The following is a 12,104-nucleotide window of genomic DNA, read 5'->3' on the forward strand; positions in this document are numbered from 1 at the left end:
ACGAATCCACAAAGTGACGTTGCATAACTTCTGCCTTTCTATATTATACATACAAAAAAAAATCTTTTTATTGTACATTAAAATCAATTTTAAACCTCGCATATTAATGAATAATGTCTAAAGTCATTTTAACACTTAAATCCTACAAAGTCGTTTTAATGTAATAATTTGTACAAATAAATACTAAAACAAAGACGGTTTAATAACAATATATTTCTCCAACCTTTAATATAGAGTCAATTAAAATTTAATTTTCGAGGATCTATAAATTCAATCCCATTTGCATTTTAGATTGGCGAACTTTCTGCAGTTCTCTTTTTTCTACCGTAAGATTCATATCCTTTCAATTCCGTTTCATCACAATTTCTCAAATTTTAAATATACAGTTTTAAATATACACATATGTTCCAGCAACAATGTTATTTTTGACTATTTTTAGCATAAAAAACAAATGTAAATTTCTCCTTCCAGAAGTGTTATATTCATTTAAAAGATCATAAAAATGAATTACAATCATTAAAACATTTTAATGCTATTTTTTTATTAAATTTATCTTAATTAATAAACCAATATCTTGTAATGAGAATTAATAGTATTGCAGTTTAAATGCATGATTATTATTTACAAAATAGTACAGGAAAACCTCTAACAAAAATTGTATTTTGCGAATTCCTCTACTTCGCAAAGTATTTCGCGGGATTCTGCCCGATATGAATTTCCTTGTAAAAAAAAAACCCTCCAAATACTGAAGTACCCTTTCTATTTAACGAAGTTTTTGAATGGACGATTTTTTTTAAGATTTCCCCCCCCCTATTTTATTCATTCATTTGCTGTGAACGTATGTATGTGCAGCTGTGGTTCATAAGAAAAGCAGGTGGCTTGTTTTCTGTTGTCACATTCCATTTTACATGAGGGATGAAGCGTGAGGAGGGAAATTCTCGAATGAGAAAGGATTTACCCAACGTGTTATTAAACATTCTCCAACCAATGCTTGTTCGCAGACTAGCTTAATGTGAATCAACGCATGCACGTTATTTTTATTTTTCTTTTTCGTGGTTTTATACTGCAAATCCTTTTCAAAGCTAATTGTGCACTGATTGATAAAAATGTCGAAACGAAACTGTTTAACAGTTAAGTGCTGATTCTCGACGAAGTGGACAAATGTGTAATGAGAAATAACATTGCCATAAAATTCAGTATTTTGCAAAATAGTTTATCGAAAATATCCTGAAAAATAAACTGATTTCACCCATCCAAGTGCCGAACGTAAGAAAACGCGAGTTTATAAAGACGTTCATGAAGCGACATTGAAATGGCTGAGCACAGTGAGAGAAAAAAAATGTACCGTTAACAGAGCCATTGATACTGGGAAAAGCTACGGTGTTTGCTAAAGGCTTTAGAAGCCAAACTGAATTTCATGCGAGAAATAGGGCTGGAGAAATTCGGAAAAAGGCATGGGGTAGTTGCAAAAATGTGGTGAAAGCAAAGGTGTTAATGAAGATGTGTGTATGTGATTATGGCAAAGCCTCGAGGAAAGGGAGAGATGCCTTTCGTGGAGGACTTTCTAAGGGAAACTGGCTCGTATACACGTTACACATGGGGAAAACCACGAAAACGCCTATGCAGCCAGCCCGTTCGCGGGATTCGAACCTCGGACCGAACTACCAGTGTTCAGCGACTTTACCGCTCGGCCGCTGGTGGTTATTAAGAAAACTGTGCATATGAAAGATCGTAATCTAAAAGAAATCATGGAAACGTACAGGCCAAAATATATTTTCAACGCCGACGAAACTAGCTTATTTTACCAATGTTCACCGCAAAGATCATTAATATTCAGAAAAGAGAAATATTTTGGAGGCAAGCCCAGAAGAATTCGAGTTACTGTACTACCTGCAAATATAGTAGATGGATACAAAAAATTGAGACCTTTACTTATAGGAAACGGTAAAAAGTCCAAAATGTTTTAGAGGTATTCAATCACTAGAAGTAGACTATCGTTTCAACGATAGATATTTTTGGAAAATGACTGAAAATTTTGACAAATACATAGCTGTACAAAAATGAAAAACTGCTCTAGAGATAGACAATTGGAGGTTTCAACTTTGAAGGCAGTCCCCCCCTCCCTCTCCTTCAAATACCATTGCGAAAATGCAGCCTATGGATCAAGGGGTGACAAAAAGTGTTTAAGACGCATTATCGCAAAAGAATTTTGAAGAATGCCCCAAGAGGAATTGTAATCAGCTTTATATTTGCGTAACTTAACTTGCAAAAGCATGGAATTATGATGTCACCGAAAAAACTGTCCGCAGTTGCTTCAGAAAAGCTTGCTTTCTAACTAAGTTTGATATTACTAATAACAGTAGCGTCAATGACTACTATCGGTAATATGAGGAACTGTATATGTGGCTGCAGTTGAAAAATCAAGGAAAATTTAAGAATAATGAATAATTGCAAGATTATTTATTTACAAGTAAGGATTCTGAGATATCAAGAATTCCTACTGAAGAGAATATATTCTACAACATGAAAGCCAGAAAGCGATTGATGATGATCAAGAACATCAAAATAATGTAAAAAATCTTCGCCGGATGATGTTAAAATCCGTTTTGTTTATTTTAAAATGCGGTTTTCACTTTAAAGAAAGTATAGCAGAAAATGTTTTTCGAGCATTACAAAGATGAAACTCTTAATTATGACAAGAAATGTTATACTCGACAATCAAAATAATTTAAAGTACCTGATTATTTTTCGAAATGAATTTGTGTAATTTTTACATGTAACTTAAACCGCGTTTTATCATAACCTCCAATTTACGAATTCTTCCGTTTAGCGAAATTTTTTGCGGCATTCTATGACTCCGTTAAATAGAGGTCTGACTTAGTAGCTATATATGTGTCCCTTGCACACAATTAGAAAATTCAGAAGTAAAACTTGAACTGGAATATTATTAAATTACTATTTTGATTTCTCGTTTGAAGACTGCTCAATAACCTCAATTTCTATTACATAAATTGCAATTATAATATTCCTAACAATGACATTAATACTTTTACTCATTGTGAATGTAATATTACACAATGGTCCAAATGATGTTTGTTCTCCATAGCTTACTGATGAAAAATTTCCAAAACATAACATAAATAATTCATATTTGCTGTTACGTTTACGATGTGGCCTCTATTCACCTAAATACCTTTTATCAGGCTCCATTTTTCGATTTAATACAATAAAAAAATTTTTAAACTGTAATTTTTCCATACATCATTGTTTCATGAGTTCAAAGTTTTACTTACACAATATTACAGATAATAAAAACTCGAGTAAAATTTGTGATACGTATCTAAATTTCTAAAGTAATTTTCATATTTATTACAACTAGAGTGTCAGAAAATATGAAATTTAATTACAAAATTAAAACTTCATAAAACGAGACTCTATCTGAAATTCGATAAATAATGATTCAACAGTTTGTAAAGCATTTATTTAAATCAACCAGCATTTTATGTTACGCATCTTTACTGTCATTTCTCCCTTTCCGTTTTCCTGCCAGAATGCAAATTTTAGTTCGCGCTTATTTAAATGAGGTAGAAAGAAATATTATTTAAGGAAGGTTTTAAATTACTTAAGACAGAGGGTGTTGCGCCTGAAGGCCATGTTACTGCTTGAAAGTTACATAGTTGAAATTCTACGACAGCATACTGCCTCTGGCTTGTTTATTCTTGCCAGTAGTGCTTGTCACGCCGGTATAGGTTTGAGCGAACTTGCGCGCTAATTATTTCGGTGTTGCCTTTGGCTAATTTAAGACTTAGATTTAGCTTTAAATTTGAGTTCCTTACCTTGATTTACGCCTCTCTAGATTTTTAAGGACAAAAAGTGCGTTCTGTTCAACTATTTGAGTTCTTAATAAAAGGATCTTTTACACCCTTGCGTTTCTGTGCGATTCTAGACATAACGATAATTCGCTTAAGTTTAACTGAAGTCTTGACTTAGTGTATGCTGCTTAAAAGAGTCACAGACTCTACGAGTTAAGTAATTACAAAAATCGAAAACAAGAATTGGAAAATTTTAGCTTCCTGGTATTGGTTTTAATTAGCAATTTTTGCCTCATAGGTCTCTGAAAATTAGAAATACAATTATAAAAGGCTACAGATACAGCAAGACATCAAAACTGTTCAACAAGAAAGCACTACATGAGAAAACACTGAATTATAGCTCTGAGTTTACAGACTTACAAGAACATACAAACACTGGCAAAAGAGCAGTTCACTAGGAAATATCAAACTTTAAGCATAACACGAGATTAAAAATCACAAATTTGCCAAATTGCAATCAACCATCCAGTTCATAATTCATAAAAATCAGTTAAGATGTAGAGACATCAAGTAATTTTTGGAGGCAGAAGAGATGAAAAATTAGCAACGTCTTCGCCGGGAATCGAACCACGGATCTCTGGAATACCCACCCAGCGTGCAGTACCACCATAATCAGTAAAACACCACTACACCACGAAGGCACGCTAGGAAGGCGGGAGAAATACCTCAAAGGGCTCTTGTGGTATGTCTATTCAGCCAGCATATGCCCTACAGATCTAATAACATGATCTAATAACATCGAAGACAGCCATAAGCCTTCAAAATACCAACATAATTAATAGTTCCATAATATACGACTGTTTGATACTTATATCTGTTGCGGCATTACATCTTTAGTAAGCAACTTTGAAATGAATACTCGATATTCATAAATATTGTTCAACTGTTAAAACAGAATTGGTAAGGGAAGAATGGCATTCGCGATATCTTACTTTGTGGTTTCGGCCAATTGCTTTTCAGTTAATACATATATGTAAGTTGACGGTCAGCCATCATAAAGGGGACATGTTGTAAAATGCTGCATTCGACGGTTTAGAATCCTAGATGGGGTAAAAGCATTCATACAAACTACATGGTCGTTTGAACGCCAATACTGGCAGAGTGACTGGCAGAAGTTGTTGCTGGTCATTTTACACCGTCTTCAAATATTTACAGACAGCATTCAATCTTGTTGTGATCTTCAATCTTTACATATTAACAAGTTTTTCTTGAATTATACAAAGAAATCATGACAATATAAAACAATAAAATTAAAATCATATAGAATATCCTTCTGATAACGGCCGAAATCAAATATACCCGGTTGACAACAACCGAAATCAAGCATTCAAACAGACGTTACATGGCCTCTTAAAGCGGCAGAATATCAGCATTTGAGAAAAATTACGAACTTCAATTGTTTTCAACAGCATAATTCTTTCTCCATTCACTCAACTTAATGAGGAGTCCTACGTGCTTCATGACATCACGCCGCTGCGTTAATTTGCATGCTTTCTTCACTTAGGCTCACGGCATACACGCTGAACGTGACAAAATTTTTGCACCTAAATTGAATAAGGGAATTGCTGTATATTCACACATCCGGTAACTTTCGTAAACAATTGTAAACTAATCGTTTTTAATAAACTTGAATTCCCGGTTATAAAAATCAGTTCAGTATGTATATGTTTTATGAAAGCAACCCTTTAAAATTCTTATAGTTTAACTGGAAGAGAAACAAGCCAAATTAAAATTTAAAATTAGGTATCAAAAAAATAATAAAAGGCGCTCTGAGTTAGGCTCAGATTTTGAATAAAACATAGGTCCCGTTCTTCTAGTAGCAAAAAAATTTTACAAAATTTGCATACATTTTCTTATGGCGAGTAGCGGAGTATGTATGTAACAGCAGTCAAACGGTTAACAAATTCATGACCGATGACTAATCGACACCAGGGAACGGGCAGTATTAAATCCTATTAATAACAAAATTATGCTTTTGTTGTGATATGATGTGTACTTTGGCCAATAAAATATTACCTGACGGTTGCGATCAACTAATTGATCATACCTACTTTATATACCATCAAGCTGTTATAAAAGAATGCTTAATAAATGAATACAGCTTTTATTAACTATTAAAATATTTGGAAGATTAGGCAACTCATAGGATTTTAAAGTAATATGTTTGATATGAACAAGTTCTCTTTCGAATATCTGTATCAAATTTTAATTTCCTCCAGTTTCGATAAAGAACTTTGATAAATATTATTAGTAAAGTAGTTTAATTTTAAAAAACCTTGACTACTAAGTACTTTTATTGTTTCAGGTTTAAGATGACTATACGAAATGAATAATGTGGCACTTAGATGCTTATAAATTCACTGCTATGATCCGTAATGGTTACTTCTAATTCCATCATTTTTGAAGACAGCTTAGATGCTTATAAATTCACTGCTAAGATCCGTAATGGTTATTTCTAATTTCATCATTTTTGAAGACAGTCATCAGAAAGATCGTGGCAGATAAAAGCATATGAAGCATATACAAAGAACATCCGCGAAATGACTGGAACAAAAACTCAAAAATTTTCGCTGGTGCGCGACTAGCTGCCACCAAAAATATGCATCCCAGAAACATCTCCCATCAATTTCAAAAACTGGAAGCGCATTTCGCGCGGAAAAAAGATCTCACAAAAAGCATAAATCTCAGCGTTTCAGACATAATGGGAAAGCAGTGATGCATGGAGGGAACAGGAAGTTACTCATAGGATGATGTGGGGAATTAGGGGAAGAGATGGGGGCTGCGAAGCTCCTATTCTACTCTGCTGTGACAGGATTACAAGTGACACAAAAAGAGCATTCCCCCCCCCCCCCAATTTCACAGTCGAAGGTTACACTTGCGACATTAGTTACTATAATAACTGTAAAGGAAGTGGAACAAAGCATTAATGGCTATGAAAAATGATTGGAAGTTTCATCAAGTGGTCTGAAGCACTTAACAGCAAGTTTCCCCCAACAACTGGAAATAAATAGAATCATTGGCAGCTGAAAACGAACAAATTTTCATATTTCTTATTTTTCAAACGATCAGACAAGTTATATATTACCTCTAATGGGTGATACATTATAATTTTATCTTATCAGTCATATGCCACATGGGAAGCGCCAAAACTGAACAAGCCGAAATGTCTTGATTGCCGCAGGTGCGAGTACATACTTTCACGTTGAATATGCAGGTTGTAACAGCAACACCTTCGACGACATCTTACTTAATGTTATAGATATATACTAGCATTTCCCACGGGGAAGAGTAATCAATGAAGAAAATTCTAGCAATAATGGAAGAGAACACCAATAGTAACTGTGAAGTTTATGGAGACATTGATGATTCGGAAACTATACTTAGATTTCTGGATAATCTTCGACATTGATACTAGCAGTATAATTCATCCCAGGAGAAGAAAAATCTCGCCTATATAGTATTCAGGCGAAGATGGGAAGTTACGATGTTAATGATTCTTATTATAACTATGCGGTTAAAATCGAAAATGATGAACACGAAAATTTACCAGAAAATATTCCGTCTATAAATATTTTGTTTCAAACTTCTGGAGACGTTTCCATAGATTATTTTATTCCCACTCAATGTCTAAATTATGTGGAAGGCTTCGTAACTTTTTATTAGGTTAACACCAAATAAAGTTAATGAATGAACCCAAAAATAACAGATATCTATTGGGCAAATAAAAACTATAAAAAGAACCAAGATTCAGATACGCTTAATTTATGGCATCTCCCACATTCTTTACAACAAGGGTCGGCAACGCGGCGTCCACCACCCCGTTTCAATGCGCCCGCTCTATATTATTCTGCTTTGTGCGCAGTTTTGGGTTTATGTTTATATAATGCACATTAAAACTACATATTTTTACATCTAGACGTCAAACAGACACTTTATTGCATTGCTACTGCTCAAAACGTTTCACTATCGAGTGCAGCCGACTACAGTCGTACCGATCCGACAGCGTGGCGTGGTTGATGCATTAAACCGTAATCTCTCTCATGCAATAGCCAGTACGTGCGGGCAGAAAGACTTAACGGGTACAAAAGAAGATATATGTCTACTTCGCCCGTCTGTCAGTGACAGTTTTCATTAATTAATAAACACAATCCGAATTTCCGACAGGCAGTGAAATCGATAATTACAAGGTATGTAGCGTGTATGTACTCGCTGCTTTCTTATTAGATCCGTTTACGCACTCTCTAATCATCCAGGAAGTTTTCTTACAGAGATTTACTTACAAACTGATGACTAACAACCCACGATGAACAAAGCTAAGCGAGTACGCACTTATAACTAGCCGTTCCCACTGGGGTTTATCTGAGCTAACGACGACAACTAACGTAGCCAACCCATCTCCAAAACCAGTTTTTTCCCATAGGGCAGCAAGTTGAAAAATCTGAACTGCAGGCATAGCGCAGCTATTCGACACATGGAACTGACTCCGTTAGCTCAGATAAACCCCAGTGGGAACGGCGCTTGAGTTATTTTAAAACGGTGCATCCGAAGTTTTACTCAGAGTAACCTGAACATCGAAGAAATAAAATTTTATCATTAAAGTCATCGATTGCGAAGCAGCAATCTACTTTAACCAAACCGTTGGAAACATGAAAGGCAGCAAGAATCGCATCGATTAAAATTTCCCATATACTTGCTAAAAAAAAAAGGCCATATACGGACAACAATAACAAAAGAAGCAATTATGGAATCTGCACACGTACTTTTTGAAGATTTTAAAAATACTGTAATAAAGAAATTGTTTCAGTCATAAATGCCATCCAATTTTCAACTACAACTGTTACAAGGAGCCACTTAGAAACCCATTTGATAAAAGATATTAACAAATGTGCGTTTTCTTCCTTACAACTGGATGAATCGAAAGATATAACAGATACAGCACAATTCGCAGTAAGTGCTAAGATGGCCTTTGATGATTTTACCATAAAAGAAGAATCTCTAAAATTCCTACCGCATTTTTTAAGCGGTAGGAAGCGCACACGAGGAAAGACATTATTTTGTGCAATCAGAACGTTTTTGATTAAGACTAAAATACCGATTGAGAAATTATCAACAATAACAACTGACGGTGCAGCAAGCCGTGACATAGGAGAATATTGGATACACTGCTTTATATACCAACAAAAGGATCCTTTTCTCCCAAAATTTATTGCATTTCACTGCATTATACACTAGCAATCATTGTGTCCAAAAATCATTGAATTCCAAGCTGTAATCGCTGTTGTTACAAAAATAATTAATTCAATAACGAAAACAAGTGGAGTGCAACATAGACTATTTAAACTGCTTTCAGAAAATGACGAAAAATGCACAATTTTCCGATCTTTTTTTGCACACTGAGGTTCGTTGGCTGAGAGGTAAACATGCTTGAGCGATTTATCAATTTGTTCCCACAAATAAAAGAGTTTCTAGCATTCCAAGAAAAAAACAACGAAGAGCTGGAAGACAAACTAGTTAATTTTTTTTTTCACTTATTTAACATTGAAAATTGATGAGCTAAATTTGAAGTTACAGGCCAGAAATGATCGCGTTGCTAATATGATCTTCAGCGCTATCAAGAGCTTCAAGTCATTGTTAGAATTGTATAGGTCTCATCTCTTATGAAAAGTTGTTGTAAAATAAGTTTGCAAGTCTCGTTAATGCATTTCCCACCAATGCCAAAAAAAAGCAGAAAGTCTGAAAGAGTATAATATTAATGCAGATTCGTATATTCAAATTCTATTTACACTAACTATAAAATGAATTTGATTCTAGATTTGTTAACTTCGCGAATTTACAGCTTATTTTTAAATTCTTTAAAAATCCCTTTTATTACTGATGGAGAAAACACGGCTACAGCAATTTTTATTTTCCTCTTAACACTACGGAAAACTTAGTAAGCATACAAAATAAAGTTATTTTAAAATTTTGCGAAACTGATAAGGTATTTTGGAGCTTGCTGAACAGAAATCAGTATCTTATTTTAAAGTCAGTGGCGGTAAAGATTAATTCTTATTACTCAAGTACCTATAATTGTGAGACGTTGTTTTCGGATATAACTTATTTTAAGCCAAAGTACCGTTCAAAACTTACAGATTGAAATTTGCATGCATAAATATCAATTTCTTATTTTAATTTACGTATGATAAATAAAAAGATAAAACTCGCAAGCCACTTGATTTTTCACTCTCCCACCTCAGTCTACAGTATGACTGCTCATTAAAATAAGTTTGCATAAGGAAACGAAAACAATTCCGTTTTATTATACCACGAAACATATTTAATGCATTTTGCCATACATTGCTTAAAAGAGAAGCCTACTTAATCTTGTTGAATTACAACTTCCTCCTCAGTCAAAAATTTAAAAAGGCTAATATCCTCCTACAGATTACAAATCACAAAAACGAATATAGATAATTATCTTGGTTACACGAACCCTTTTCGTGGCAACACACATGATTATTCCGCGTGTTACTACAAATATCTTACAACAATAGAATAATGAAATGAATATAAATAAGTCCACTCACTACCTATTTGCATAAACGAGGACTCGTGCACGATATCCCTATCAACTACTGAAAATAATGTCTAAGAGATATATTTCGGTTTAATGTTTATATTCGCCAATATCGTTTCGAAAAACCTAACAACCAGCACCGTTATAATTATTTCTAAATTTTGAGATAGTATTACAGCAACAATAACAATTTCCCTTTCAAAATGTGGCCCGTCGGGTATTACGTTAAAACGCTGTCAGAAGTTTTTCAAAGTCCTGAGGATTAGAAACTTCTTAACTTGGAAGATTTAAAAAAGCTTAATAAAAGCAACAGGATGACTAATGAGCAATTCAAAAGCTAACACGATGAAGAAAGAAAGATAGCTTAGAAATTATCTAAAGAAACTATAAAAGAGTTTTTAAGTACATTTAAGTTTTCGGTTTTGACCGATTACAGAAAAAGCTCCCTTAATTAAGCAATTATAGCAGTCTTCTGGGATTTACCATTCAATAATTATCAGATCTATAGTGGTGGAAAAATGGTGGAATTTGAACAGATTTTGTTTAAGTGCTAACTTCATTGTTAATAAATTAAACAAAAAATAAATGTTAGTGGGGAAACACACAACATTTTAATGAACGTAAAAAAAATTTTAAATCCACCGAGACATTTATTAGAACATTGGAAGCAGAGATATGTAAATTTTGATGAGGAAGAAAGCACTGGTAAATACGTACTAAAATTTGAGTAGTTATATAAAATGAAAAATGCAAGGGCAGCCATTTGTACATTCATTTCAAGAAAACTTTGTCATTTAAAAGTCTGGATGATTTACTCATTGTCTTTAAAGACACTAGAATTGTTTTTAAAGGATGGTGACAAAATAGACAAATTAATGAGAAATGGTTTTACCGATCAACAAATATATAAAAATTCAAACATATCAACTGTGTTCTGCGTAGTTAAGAAGTATAAATTAACTGGAAAAAGTTGAAAATTGCAAGTGATCTGGTCTATCCAAATCTCCTAGCAAAAGACTGTAGACTCATTAAAAGAGACTGTAGACTCGCTGTTTAAAAAAGAAAAATCTCTCTATTAGAAAAGAAATTGCAAAATAGCGTTGTTCTTGTGTTACTACGCACTGTAAGAAATTTACATACATGAACTTGATTCTAAAGACAGAATGGCAACGAAGAAGCCCTTCACTAGTGTAGCAAACAGGGGGGGAGGGTTACAGTTTTCAAAGACTCAAGTTTTTGAAAATTTTGGAAAGTTGCAATATTTAATGATGAAAGTACATTTAATTTATTTGAATCTGCAGCAAAAAGTTGGTTTAGAGGAAAAGTAAAAAAGTTTTGATTCCTCAAAATGTGATTCCGACGATAAACACGGAGGAAGTATTAGGGTTTAGGGATGAATATCTTCAAAGGGACCTGGCAAATTGTTTTTTATTGTTATTATTATTATTATTATTTATTTATTTATTTATTTATTTATTTATGGCATTCTAATGCAGTAATTAAGTGGATATTTTGAAAAATTATGCTTACGAAGTGATTTCCGCTTCCAAGAAGACAAGAAATTCAAGCACACAGTGAGGGTGGCTAATGAATGGTTATACAGTTTCCTTGTAGATTAAAAACATCTCCCCAGTCTCATATATGAACACAATCAAGAATTTGTGGTTTAAATTTAG

The 12,104-nt window shown here is 33.7% G+C and overlaps 1 protein-coding gene across 2 annotated transcripts in view; it reads right to left on the minus strand.

Moving 5' to 3' along the window:
- LOC118180867 (uncharacterized) overlaps positions 1-12,104 on the minus strand; it is a 126,655-nt gene that overhangs the window by 81,569 nt on the left and 32,982 nt on the right. The gene's annotated exons all lie outside the window — the stretch shown is intronic.

The sequence above is a fragment of the Stegodyphus dumicola genome, chromosome 7 (genome assembly GCF_044657685.1).
Source record: "Stegodyphus dumicola isolate Sdum_Otavi_A_Nest chromosome 7, ASM4465768v1".
Taxonomy (NCBI): domain Eukaryota; kingdom Metazoa; phylum Arthropoda; class Arachnida; order Araneae; family Eresidae; genus Stegodyphus; species Stegodyphus dumicola.